Raw genomic sequence first — 13345 nt, forward strand, 5'->3', positions numbered from 1 at the left:
TACAATTGTTTATTATACATCTTGATTACACAACTTTTAACACTATATCACTTCGGAATATGTATTATAGTCTATGTCTTTCTCGTGTTAAATATTACTGTACCTGGTTAACATGTTTCGGTCTGTTATTGACCTTCTTCAGAACTGTTGTTGCTGGTCTTGGCGCCTTTTGTTTTGTTTCCTGTGGTGGTGTGTTTGTGTAGTGTAATGTGGAGTCAAAGACAACACATCCAACCACCCAACACAACACAAACAAGCTGCATTCCGAACAATGGTACACAGACTACTCAACATACCAATGAACCAACAGGATTACAAAGAAGAGCTAAACATAATCAAATACAGAGCACAGGAAAACGGATACAACCCCAACATAATAGACAACATAATACGAAAGACAAAACATAATCACAAAAAAAAAACATAAGAATACAACACAAACACAAGAACACAAAAAATACATTACACTAACATACGAAAACAAGAACACACACAAGATTGCAACCTCATTCAAGAAATTAAATTACAACATCGCATACAGAGCAAATAACACTCTACAAAAACATCTCAACACACAAACAACACAAACAAACAAATACAACCACACAGGCGTATACAAACTCAAATGTAACACCTGCAACAACTTCTACATAGGACAGACAGGCAGATCATTTCAAACACGTTACAAAGAACACATCACAGCCATAACAAAATTACAAAATACATTCATATATGCAGGACACATCACAAATGCTAACCACACCTACAGAGACATCAACACATACATGGCAATTCCACACATCCAACCAAAAAGCCAGAAACTAAACACACTAGAACAATACGAAATATAAAAACACACAAAATCACATCCAAATTAAATTCTCAACTCACAACTCAATTTCAGAACACACACACTCTTTGACTCCACATTACACTACACAAACACACCCTCACAGGAAACAGAACAAAAGGCGCCAAGACAAGCAACAACCAGTTCTGAAGAAGGTCAATAACAAACCGAAACGTGTTAACCAAGTACAGTAATATTTAACACGAGAAAGACATATAATACATATTCCGACTATTTATTCTTTATGTACGTTTTGAAGATGTATACAGATTCATACATTGAATTATGTAACCTTTGCACAACAGAAAAAATATAATAGAACACTTCTGCATTTTAATTGAAAATGTGAACATTCTTTATATGAATTTTTAGGCTTTCGCGGTGAATGTGCAGACTTGGTATTGCACCGTGATCTGGAACGTAACATTTCCATTGTTTCCGACATTTTTAATGTTTCCGAACTACATACAGCTTCCATCATCAGGACAAATAGGAACACCTGAGAAGTTACAGGATTTCTTGTCAAAATACAAATCTTTAAGAGCTTTCCTTGAACTGTTTTCATTATTGTGTTTTATTGAAGTCTCGAGTGTTTTGGCATGGTTATTCTTTGCTAAATCGAATTGACATCCAGATAGTATACTTTATAAATCCTCTAACAACAATGATAACGGTATAAAAAGACCACTTCAAAACGATAAGAGTTCATTGCTTTCTCAAGTCCTGTGTTCATACGATAAAATAAAATGTCACCATCAGGTATGGAGAGTACACAGTATTCGTGATAAGAGATCAACTTGTACAAGGATATTTTATACATTCGTATCAGCTTAATGCAGATAAAGCATTAAACAAATCACCGGTATAGAACAGGAATAGCAAGACGGTCTCGGGTTTCGAGACTGCACTGAAGCGTGGGTTCGAATCCAGCTTATGTTGATTATACTCGGTTGAGTTTCTTTACGGGGTCTGCAGCGGTGGCATATTCTTAAAATTATTTATGGAATGACCCAGGAGCTATTGCTTGCACAATGGATATCAAGGTCAAGGACAAATTAATGTCAACATTGGTGACGCTGCGATAAGCAATTCACACACGAACGCAAAAGAGTATTGATACAAAAGGCGGAAAACTTGAAAATCTACTTTAAACATGGACTTCGACTAAAGAATATTGGGCACGTATGTGAACGTAAAGTGTAAATTTTCTGGCTATGTCTCCAAACGTGATTTATAACTGTGAAAGCGTAATTATTTTTATGCTCGACCATGCCGGAATGTAGTAATTATACACCTGGTAGCAGCCCTTTAATGGACATCATTAAAGTAAACCTATTCATTAAAGTTCAGGTGTTCCACCAATCAGAAAACACCTTGTAGCAATATGAAAGCGCAAGTATCGATTATTCTCGGATATGCAATCGAAAGACAACCAGCGAAACGTCACAGAGGCTGGAAATCCAATACTGTCTGTTACTATAATAATTAGCGTTAATTGTAAATACTATTCAAATAAATTCAATTTGTCATCTCGTTTTTCAATGTCTAAATCAATTTCAAGGTTATATCAAGATTAATGTTTATTTTACTCTCTAGATTATATCAAGGTCAATGACATTTGTTTCTCGGAAAAAAAATCAATACTTTCGCGTCTGCACACATCTCACAATTTACGAGATATTGCACAAGGTCAGTTCCGCTCCCCAGTCAGATAAGAATAACATGAATACTTATTAATAATTCAAGTTAGAAATATGGTCGAGAATAAAAAATCGTATGAAACTTGCCTTTAATGGTAATTAAGACGCTCGTATGAAAATTATGAAACTCGCTTGCGCTCGTTTCATAAACATACTCCCGTCTTAATTACTACCATTATAGGCTCGTTGCATAATGTACAGGGACATCATTTTATTTTTACTTCAATTTTTATTGTACCTGAATTTTTGAATGTACTTCACTCCCACCCCTTCCACTAACGGAGTTTCAACTGTTCTCCAGACAGAATCAAGGCCGCTTATAGTAAACAGCAGCACTCAGTTAGTGAGTATAGTACGTTCCAGAAATATGTTCGCGTTTTCCAGTGACGAAAGAACTTTTAATATTGAATCATATTTTCGCACAGGTACTGTCGTTTGCCTACGTCGTATCCCATTTCCCCCACCTGCTTCTGCACGCCCCTCTGTAAAAGCAGGGCTGTCTTAGCTCTTTTGTGAAAACATTAATTTCTGATAGGAATTGGACGTTTACGTAATATTATACAACTGTTTAAAATAACTTAAATAAAAGGGCCTCGTTAAGTAATTAACTGTCACGTGATTTCCCCCCTTTCTACGATCCTGCGGTATAACCACTTGGACGGACAGTAGATAACATGTCTGAGTAATTTTATCTGTGCGGGTCGGGCAGAAGTGAAGATTGAATTTACAGTACATAAGGTACTCTTTTATAGAGTAGGTACAGAATTATTTGAACATGAGTTACTAGTACGAAGGACGAAACTGGTAATTGGAATTAGATGCAATAGTCTATAGTGCGATAATATGCACAAAAGAACTGAAGCCTGTAGGCTATCGAAATGAACGGCTACTATTTTCAAAAATGTGTTTAAATATCCATATTATGATTATTTTTCAATTTAACTTCATTCTCTATATTGCTCGCTAATGTGCTGTAGACAGTATAATATACAGTGCATAATGAATACGTTCGCATGGATAGCTCAGTTCGTGAGTAAAAACACTCATTGTTAATACAGTACTGCATTTTGATTAAATAAAAACCTAATGAAAATTATCGAACTCAAAATCGCGATATTTCCTAGTTTACATAAATGGATGAAGTACTTTTCTTCCCTCCTATACCTATTAAAGTGATTTGTTTGTGTTTTACGCCAGTATCATCGAACTTCAGTTGTGGAAGGGGGTAGCGAACGGGTTTTCCGGTTCTCTAAATGTATAGCCAGGTTAATATTAAAAATGTTAGTACAAATAAAATGATGTCCCTGTACTATTGTAGGTTAAACTAGGCATAGTTCTGTAACAGCTTGAATTATGATCCATACTCATATGCAACCATTCCAAGAAAACTGGAAATTCCAATAAAAAATCTTTTTCAGACATATTTGTTTATTATTAGCACAGTCTAGTATATACAGTCACGAAGGTTGAGTTGATGAGGGTACTAGGAACAATAGACTGTGCAGGTTCTATTTCGCATTGTCTGTAATGAGGCGATAGTAGCGATCCTAGTGGTTAGCAACTATCTATGGATGCATATTTCCTACGTATTGAGCTTCGTGACTGCATATACTAGACTGTGTTATCAGTGTAAGACATATACGTACTATAACGCTCTAAATTTAAATATTCTAACGTTTTATTTTCAAAAGGAAAGATTTTTACAAGTTTTATGGGCATTAAATCTAAGTGATATTGGCTAGGTAATGGGTACTTTTTATTTTCCTAAAGTTTGCAGCACTTACTCATAGAGAAATCAGCTGTAAATATATATTTTCCAAGGAGCTATTGTTGGAGAAATATTTTGAGAATCTGCACAGTTAATTCCAGAATCAAGGAACGTTTTACTCTGTAATAATATATTCTTTTTGCCATTTATTTTCAGTAGTTTGGGTTAATAACAATTAGGAATCTTACATTTCAAGTGAATATTTTGACTTATAAATGTCACAGTTGTTTTGAAACTGGAAAAACGAAGGACATTAACTCATTTGTAATATCCGTGACAAAATATGTGTAACATCTGTGATATGGAAGAAACAGCTATAAAATATTTACCGATTATTTTTTGTAAACTAATTGGATGCCATGATATTTGTATAGCTTCCACATGGACAAAATGAGAATGAATCTCTTTTTGCTTGAGGCAGAGACCTGAGTTTTTTACACTACTTTTTGTTAATGAGTTGTAAAGTCATCATCATCAATAGCTATCAGGGTTTAGGCCATTTGGCTTGTTCGTCTCAGGTGAAAAGCTGGTCTCTCCATCGCTTCTTTGGGCGTCCACGAACTCTGTATCCAAGGGGTCTGTAATTTAATAATCTCCTGGGTAGTCTATCATTTGGCATCCGTAGAACATGCTCATGCCAGTTGCTCCGATACTTGTGGATTGTCTCTGTAATGGCTGCGATATTTAGTTCTTGTCGGATGTCTTCATTATATTTATGGTCATAGAGAGTGTAGCCTGCTAGCGGTCTTAGTAATCTCATCTCAGCTGCTTCTATTCTTTTCAGTTGACTAGTTGTTAGAGTCCAAGTTTCTGATCCATATAGCAAAGTTGGAATGGCCATTGTTTTGTAGAATTTCAAAATTGTGTCTTGCCGGACCTTCTTAAACAGTGTATTTCTGATTGTTCTTAGCAGCTGTTGAAATTTGGCTAATTTATTCTATCTATATCTCGAGAATGAATATAGGAGAGATTACAGCCAAGATAAGTAAAAGAATTGTAAAGTGAGTTCACAAATCTTGTAACATCCGTGACGGAACCTTTTCTTTATTTTTGCAATAATAATAAATTTTATTCAAGCAAAATTTTTATATAAAATGATACTGATATTCTAAATTGATTCTAATAATAAATGTTGATAAAATAATTTGATTTTCAGTAATAGGCCTATATAGAGTTTGAAAATAGTAAAAATGTAACATTCGTGGCAACTGGAATGACTGTATGAACTTTTTTTACTCGAAAGGACTTAAAAAATGATATCCTAAAGTTACGTACGACCTTTCTTTTTATTGTTCTCTATGCAAGGAATAAACTGTTAAAATCGGCACAACTATTTCCATTCTGTTTATAAGCTGAGTGGTAGTAGTCGATACAGCGTCGTTAAATAACCAAGTAAAAAACTATATTCATTAGGAACCATATAACCACTTCGTAGTTCTCAAACGTTAAAAAAATAATACCTGAACACACCATAAAAGAACTCAATAATTATATAATCTTTTCGCTATGCTCCTCTCTCATTAGGAAGATGCTCATAACCACTGACTCACGATTGTCATTCAGCATTAACAACAGAACTTGTTGAAACTTAATGGGTTTCTAGGAGTGGAAGTCGTGATGATATTACAATCCTGTACACCGACTGGCCGTCTTGGCGCATCTTGTGTTATTACTGTCATAATCCACAACGCCACGAATTATATTCACATTCCTGCTCACTGTGCTATAATCATACCTTCCCACATTTGTCACACTAATCCTCAAGATGAGTCGGATGTATCGTAATATTCTCAATTAAAAACTAACTTTTTAGCAAATCTTTTATCTGTGTATACTATATTTATGTTACAAGTATTAGCAAAATAAATAAATAAATAAATAAATAAATAAATAGATAGATAGATAGATAGATAGATAGATAGATAGACAGACAGACAGACAGACAGACAGACAGACAGACAGACAGACAGACAGACAGACAGATAGATAGATAGATAGATAGATAGATAGATAGATAGATAGTTAGGTGGGTGGGTAGATAGGTAGATAGATAGATAGATAGATAGATAGATAGATAGATAGATAGATAGATAGATAGATAGATAGATAATAAAAAATAAATAAATAGATAAATAAATATATAGATAAATAGACAGATAGATAAATAAATAGATAAATAAATAAGTAAATAAATAAATAGATAAATAAATAAGTAAATAAATAAATAGATAAATAAAGAGATAAATAAATAAATAAGTAAATAAACACATAAACAGATAAATAAATAATAATAAATTTGTATTAACAAAAGCCTCCCTAAATAAGGGTTCGATAGATCGGCCTACTAATCAGTTCACAAAAGAATCATTAGAAACAATTGTGAGACAATTTGAAAGAAAAAAAGAAAAAGAAAAAAAATAAGTAAACAAATAAATAAATAGATAAATAAATAATAATAAACTTGTATTAACAAAAGCCGCCCTAAATAAGGGTTCGATAGATCGGCCTACTAATCAATTCACAAAGAACAATAATTAAAAACAATAAAATTGTGAGACAATTTGAAAGAAAGAATAAATAAATAAATAAATAAATAAATAAATAAATAAATAAATAAACAAATAAATAAATAAGTAAATAAATAAGTAAATAAATAAATAAATAAATAAATAAATAAATAAATAAATAAATAAATAAATAAATAAATAAATAAATAAATAAGTAGGTAAGTAAATAAGTAACTAAGTAAGTAAATAAATAAATAAATAAATAAATAAATAAATAAATAAATAAATAAATAAATAAATAAGTACGTGAATAAATTAGTAAATAATGAAGTAAGTAACTAAGTAAATAAATAAATAAATAAATAAATAAATAAATAAATAAATAAATACATCTTTCAATGGGCACTACTAAAAATACATTGGCTATCAGCTGAAATATTAATTTTATGTACAGTTGTTGTTTAGTCAACTGGCTGAAGACAGATTTGAACCTCATAAGTAACACCAATAAGGCATCGCTCATGAGGCAACTAGGCCAAGAGATAATGTGATAGGATGGCCAGTTCTTTCCCTCTCCATTGCATACATCGCCGACTAGCTACATATACACTAGTCAGACTTCAGATGCATACAAACATTGTTCTTGCTCTGACACATATCGTCAAGTGAGATGTACTGCCTGATAATAGATGTACATATCAGCTAGAACCTCAATCAGAGGTGTAATGTGCAGTAAGCAGCATTAATAAATCTGATCGAGCGAATTGGACTGTGTCCCGCGCCTTGATTTAACATTACGGAATTAGCGCTGGTTTGAGTCTTGATTGGGGAATAAATTTTTCCAATGAAATTTTGGCCACTGTATGGGATCGGTGGCCACCTAGCATCGTGATGAATTTGGGAAGCTACTTGTACAGTAGCGTGCAAATTAATCCGAACACGACATATTTTTAAATTTTCTGTCATTGTTAGCCTCACAGCTGCTCATACCGCTTTAATTGACATCTGTAGTACGTGTAATTCCATTGTTGAAGGTCTGTCATTATTTTTTTTTATAATATGTGACATTTTGCCTGTCGTTTTGTACTTATAAGCATTTCAGTTGTGTTGAAGACTTAATACTGCAATCCTGTGTACATTCTGTCGTCTTCACAAATGGATACAACTCCACGAAAACGGTCTAAAATTATAACATTAGCAGAGCATTCTTCTATGACACAGAGGCAAATTGCTGCAGAATGTCACATCGGTTTGGCCACTGTTAATTCGATCATAAAAAGATACAGGGAGACTGGATCCATCACACCCCAGAAAAAAGGAAACTGTGGCCGGAAAAGGAAGACTTCACCTGCAGATGATCGTTTAATTGTCAGGAAAAGTAAATTAAATCCTAGACTAACTGCTGTCGACTTAACCCGCGAGTTAATGGCTACCACTGGGGCGAATATTCACGTCACAACAGTGCGGCGTAGGCTTTTGGAAGCTGGACGAAGGGCTCGTAAGCCTATTAAGAAGCAACTGCTAACCCATGTTATGTGCAAAAACGCTTAATGTGGGCAAAATTACATCAACACTGGACAGTGAATGATTGGAAGAATGTACTTTTTTCCGATGAGTCTCATTTCGAGGTCCACGGCCACCGTGTTTCTTACATACGGAAAGGATCCGAAAAAGTAAGAGCAGCTCATCTCAAAGAAGCACCCAAATACCCCCCTAAAGTAATGTTTTGGGGTTGTTTTACACATGAAGGGCCTGGAGCATTAATACCTATCAAGGGAATGATGAATTCTGACAAATATATTCACTTATTGGAAACCAGAATCGTACCCCAGCTGCAAAAATCATTTCCGGATGGAAGAGGTGTGTTCCAACAAGACCTGGCACCATGCCATACGTCTCGAAAAACTACAGAATTCTTCAACAAGAAGAATATTCAGGTACTCCCCTGGCCAGGCAACTCACCCGACATCAACCCCATTGAGAACTTATGGTCAATTTGCAAAAGAAGAATGCAAAAAATGGATTGATCTACAAAGGAGAAGATGATTTCTGCCCTCATTGATATATGGTTTCGCGATGAAGAGATGAATATTTGTGGGAAATTAGTGGAATCCATGCCAAATCGTCTCAGAGCTGTTATTAGGAACAAGGGAGGCCACATAGATTACTGAGGTATGTCTTAGATCCTTTTTTTTTTTATCCCGTTTGAGTGTTTTTGCATAAGTAATTACGTTGTTCGGATTAATTTGCACGCTACTGTATAATAAGAAGCGAAGTCTGGTTTCACAAGCCAACTGTAACGGCTGAAAATCATCACGTTACTCCCGTACTAGAATAATCCACCCCTACTGAGGCATGTGGGTGTGAGGACAGTTTAAGTAACATTATAAGACATGTAACATTTAATGGGAAGATATTTTAACCTTGCGACCTTCCACTTTATTATTAAACAAGGTGTATCAAAACATGTGGGAAAGCTCTGGGAATTGATAGAGGACCTGAAAACAAGTAAGAAAGTTTACATAAACACAGGATCAATTTCGCTTGTTTTGAGGTCCTCTATCAATACCCTAGAGCAGTGATGCCAAAGCAAGCGCATTTTTCTGACCTTGACGTCGTGCGCGGGCAGCAAGCGCTAAGTATGAAAAGAGGAAGAGTTGTGTATATGAATAAGCAGCCTGTTGGATTAAGAAAAACAGTGCTGCACAAACTTCAAACGGAACGTGAAATTTTATGTCGTTATTTTTATATGGCTTCTTTCTGTTCAATATTAACTATATTGTCTGTAAAACAAAAGTACTAACACTGATTTCTTAATATTGAACTTGTGTTTTAAATCTTAATAACATAATAGAGAGTTAAGAAGGAATATTCACTTAAATTCCATAGTAGTATAATATTATCCTACTGTATTAAGTGGATGAAACACATCATTCATAAAGAAAGTGATATTCCAAAGAAAGAGATTGAGTATGATATGATAAGTTGGAATTTACATTGATGGTATCTTTAGCCGTACAAAAGTAATCAATAAACTAATCAAAACAATATTACAGTACAAAGCAAAGTTACCTAGGTACTGTATCTGTTTTAAGTGTAACTAATATTACGTAACAAAACTCTTATCGCACTATGCTTTTAAGGTGATATTTGTGAGCAACTTCCTATCATCAGAATATTAAATTATTTTCTCGAAATCTGCTGAAGCTATAGAGCTGACATTTTTACAACACATGGGCACGTATCTTTTGCTTATGATGTAACAGTAGTTGCTTTGTTAATTCATTTCCTTACAAACAATTTCCATGCGTATATTTTCAAAATTTTCAATACACTATCTTCAGTAATACGTATATACGGTATATTAGATTTACGAAAACATTCTGTAAGGCTACTAAATAAATAGGCCTATACCCGAAAATTTCACTTTTCTATACGAAAAGTTGAGAAAATATTTCTTTTGAATAAAAAAATCAAACTTGTGAAAAATGAGCATTAAAATTAAAACTTACATTCTTATAATGCACTTATACTTCTCAGGCAAATCTAAAAATTAACATGGATAAGTTTTAATAAGTTCTCTGCCCTTTATCTATTGAATCAGTGCTGGCCATCCCTGGATATAGCTCGACCAAGCGGCATATACCACCTCTTTCGTCTGTCTCTTTCCTTTCCGCTGTAAAACGCTCAGGCTCTCCTGGGCTCTAAAGCGCGCGCTTGCTCCTGTGGGCATCAATTGACATGCTTTCCTAGAGCTTTCCCACATGCTTTGATACACCCTGTAGAAGAGTCGTCACTGTTATTATCCTGAACACATGGTTAGACAACTACGTACCCCGTAATCTTCAGCTTGAACCAAGACCTTGTACAGATGTTATATTATGTCCTTAACAGTGATAATTCATCTGACCTTCGCCCTTCCAGTATTCGACAGAATTACTGTCTAATGTACAGATATGGAGAACTCGATCATGACCTACTTATGATAGCCAAAACGTTCGTCTTACTCCGATAATATCCGGATAATGAATCTTTAATCAAGCAAAATAGACTTGATATCAGTAACAAGAAGAAGGAATCCTGCCAGATTCATTCATGTAAATGTTTTATTTTTGTCACAAAACATATATGTTCTACTAAAGTCCTTTGCATTGTATGTGCTTCCAATCTACGTGATCCGTAGTTCGATTTCCGACGTGGGCAACGAAAAAAATCTGTCTTCCGTCCACGGGACTAGGTGCTTGTCTCTTTTCATGTGGTGTTCTGTGTTGTCTCAGCAGTGGCCTTGACCAGAAAGGCTGCTATGTATGCCTGTCTAGTGATAGTTAAATTATATACAAAATGAACTCTAAGTAATGTCATTAATTTCAGGGGGTTATTCTTTAAGATATTTCAAACAAAAAAATTAATACGATAAATTTTGCTCGTTTTTGCATCATTTTTGAGATAAAAATTGTTTTATATGAAACATTTCATACCGTGTTTCGAAACAGCCATTGATTTAATTCACGGTAAGTCCAGTAAATTTAAGAGAGCAGTGTATTATGTTAATACATGATTGAAATAAGTCCAGTTTTGTTCTTTGAATGTGCAGAAATATCGCTCTAAAAATGAATTTTAAAATGTTACATTTGTTCGGATCAAATTTCTACACATTTAAAGAGCAAAATTAAATTTATATCTATAATTTATTACCATAACTGCTCTCTTAAACTGACTGGGTATATTGGGAATTCAATCAATGACTTTTCCAAAATACATTATAAAATGTTTCATATAAATCAGTTTTTATCTCGAAAAGGAAGCAAAAACGAGCAAAACTGTATTAAACTATTTTATTTGAAACTAGCCGTACCCGTGCGCTCCGCTGCACCCGTTAGAAATAAATATAAAGTAATTACATTATTAAAATAGGACGTTTGATCCAGGGAACATTCGTGTTTGATAGAAGGATAAATCGTTTAATATGTTACTTAATTTAAATTGCATCCAAATAATTAAAATGCGATCATTTTGGTTCAGAGACCACTCATTGGTGCAATGACAATTCCTTTAACATGTTTCTAATTTTTATTACATGCAACCATAATTTAATGAACATTGACATCATTTAGATTTAATGTGTATACTTTATTTTATTTGTTATAGGTTTCCATTGAATTATGGTAATAACTTAATTTTAACCCTTGTTTTCTACGTATTCAGTAAATGGCGTTTGGCCCACTATGGTTCTGAACCTTTCAAATAACTTAAATTATATTATATAATATTACATTACATATATTATATTATATTACATTACATTATATCAGAAGTTACTGTAATAACATTATAGCATTATGTTCATCTAGAGAAACTACACTTTCCAATGGTGAAATAATAATTAATTATACAAATCGGTTAATTTAACTTCCGATATTACTTCATACAAACACAGAAACATTCTCTGTAGGCTATCTTCCATAGCTTTCGATTGTTGCTGTCCAAGGCCCTTTATAGACGAAGTCATGTGTTTTTTATTTTATTACACGGCCTTAAATGGCAGTTATTTTAATTTTAAAACTCATTTATCCCATCAAATATCAGTCCTATCAAAATTTTTCAAGGAATAAAAGTATCGCAAATTATTTTTAAAGAATCTTTTGATATGTAACATTTTTCACAAAAATCAATAATAAGCGAGATATTTCGATTTATTTAATTCAGGCCCCCTTATAACCCCCCTTTTAAATAACGTATTTTGAATGCCATATAGCCTAAAATATAAGTTACAACGAACATAATTTATATTCCAATTTTCATGGAAATCCGTTCATCCATTATCGCGTGAAAAGGTAACAAACATACAGACAGACAGACAGATATACAAACAAAAATGTCAAAAAAGCGATTTTCGGTTTCAGGGTGGTTAATTATATATGTTAGGACCAATTATATTTGGAAAATCGAAAATTACCAGAAAAATTTCGGCTACAGATTTATTATTATTATATATGTCTCAAAGAATAACCTCCTGAAATTAATGACATTACTTACGATTCACGCTGTATACAGAACACCAGATTGAACTAAAAATAATTTTTGACAAACTTGTTATGTTAATAAACAATGTTATTAATTATAAATTTGAGTTATTTGTTTTTGGTGATTTTAATATTGAGTTTTGTGTTGTATGTATTTATTTACACTGCAAGTGGGCAAGCACCCGGTGGCAGTGGTATATACAATATTAACAATGCACAGTTAAAATGATAAGCAATACACAATAAAATTTACAATACATAATAAAATTTACAACACATATACAATTTTATACACAATACAATAAGAATACACAATACAATTTAACACAATAATAATAAAACATAAAATAAAACACCTAATTTTACAACACAACCTACATAATTATGTATAGGTCCTACATAATTTTCAATAGTCTTTCACTTTAACTCTCATCTCATTCCCTGTAGTGGCACTATGAAGCATTTCACTGACACTTTAGCACACATTTCACTGACAC

At 33.3% G+C, this 13345-nt stretch overlaps 2 protein-coding genes across 7 annotated transcripts in view; one reads left to right on the plus strand and one right to left on the minus strand.

The window, feature by feature from the left end:
* Nucleotides 1–13345, minus strand: part of LOC138695868 (metabotropic glutamate receptor 1-like) — a 1249477-nt gene that overhangs the window by 38461 nt on the left and 1197671 nt on the right. The gene's annotated exons all lie outside the window — the stretch shown is intronic.
* The window catches only part of LOC138695870 (uncharacterized), a 97202-nt gene that overhangs the window by 27841 nt on the left and 56016 nt on the right, over nt 1–13345 (plus strand). The gene's annotated exons all lie outside the window — the stretch shown is intronic.

This window comes from Periplaneta americana, chromosome 3 (genome assembly GCF_040183065.1).
Source record: "Periplaneta americana isolate PAMFEO1 chromosome 3, P.americana_PAMFEO1_priV1, whole genome shotgun sequence".
NCBI classification, from domain to species: Eukaryota; Metazoa; Arthropoda; class Insecta; order Blattodea; family Blattidae; genus Periplaneta; species Periplaneta americana.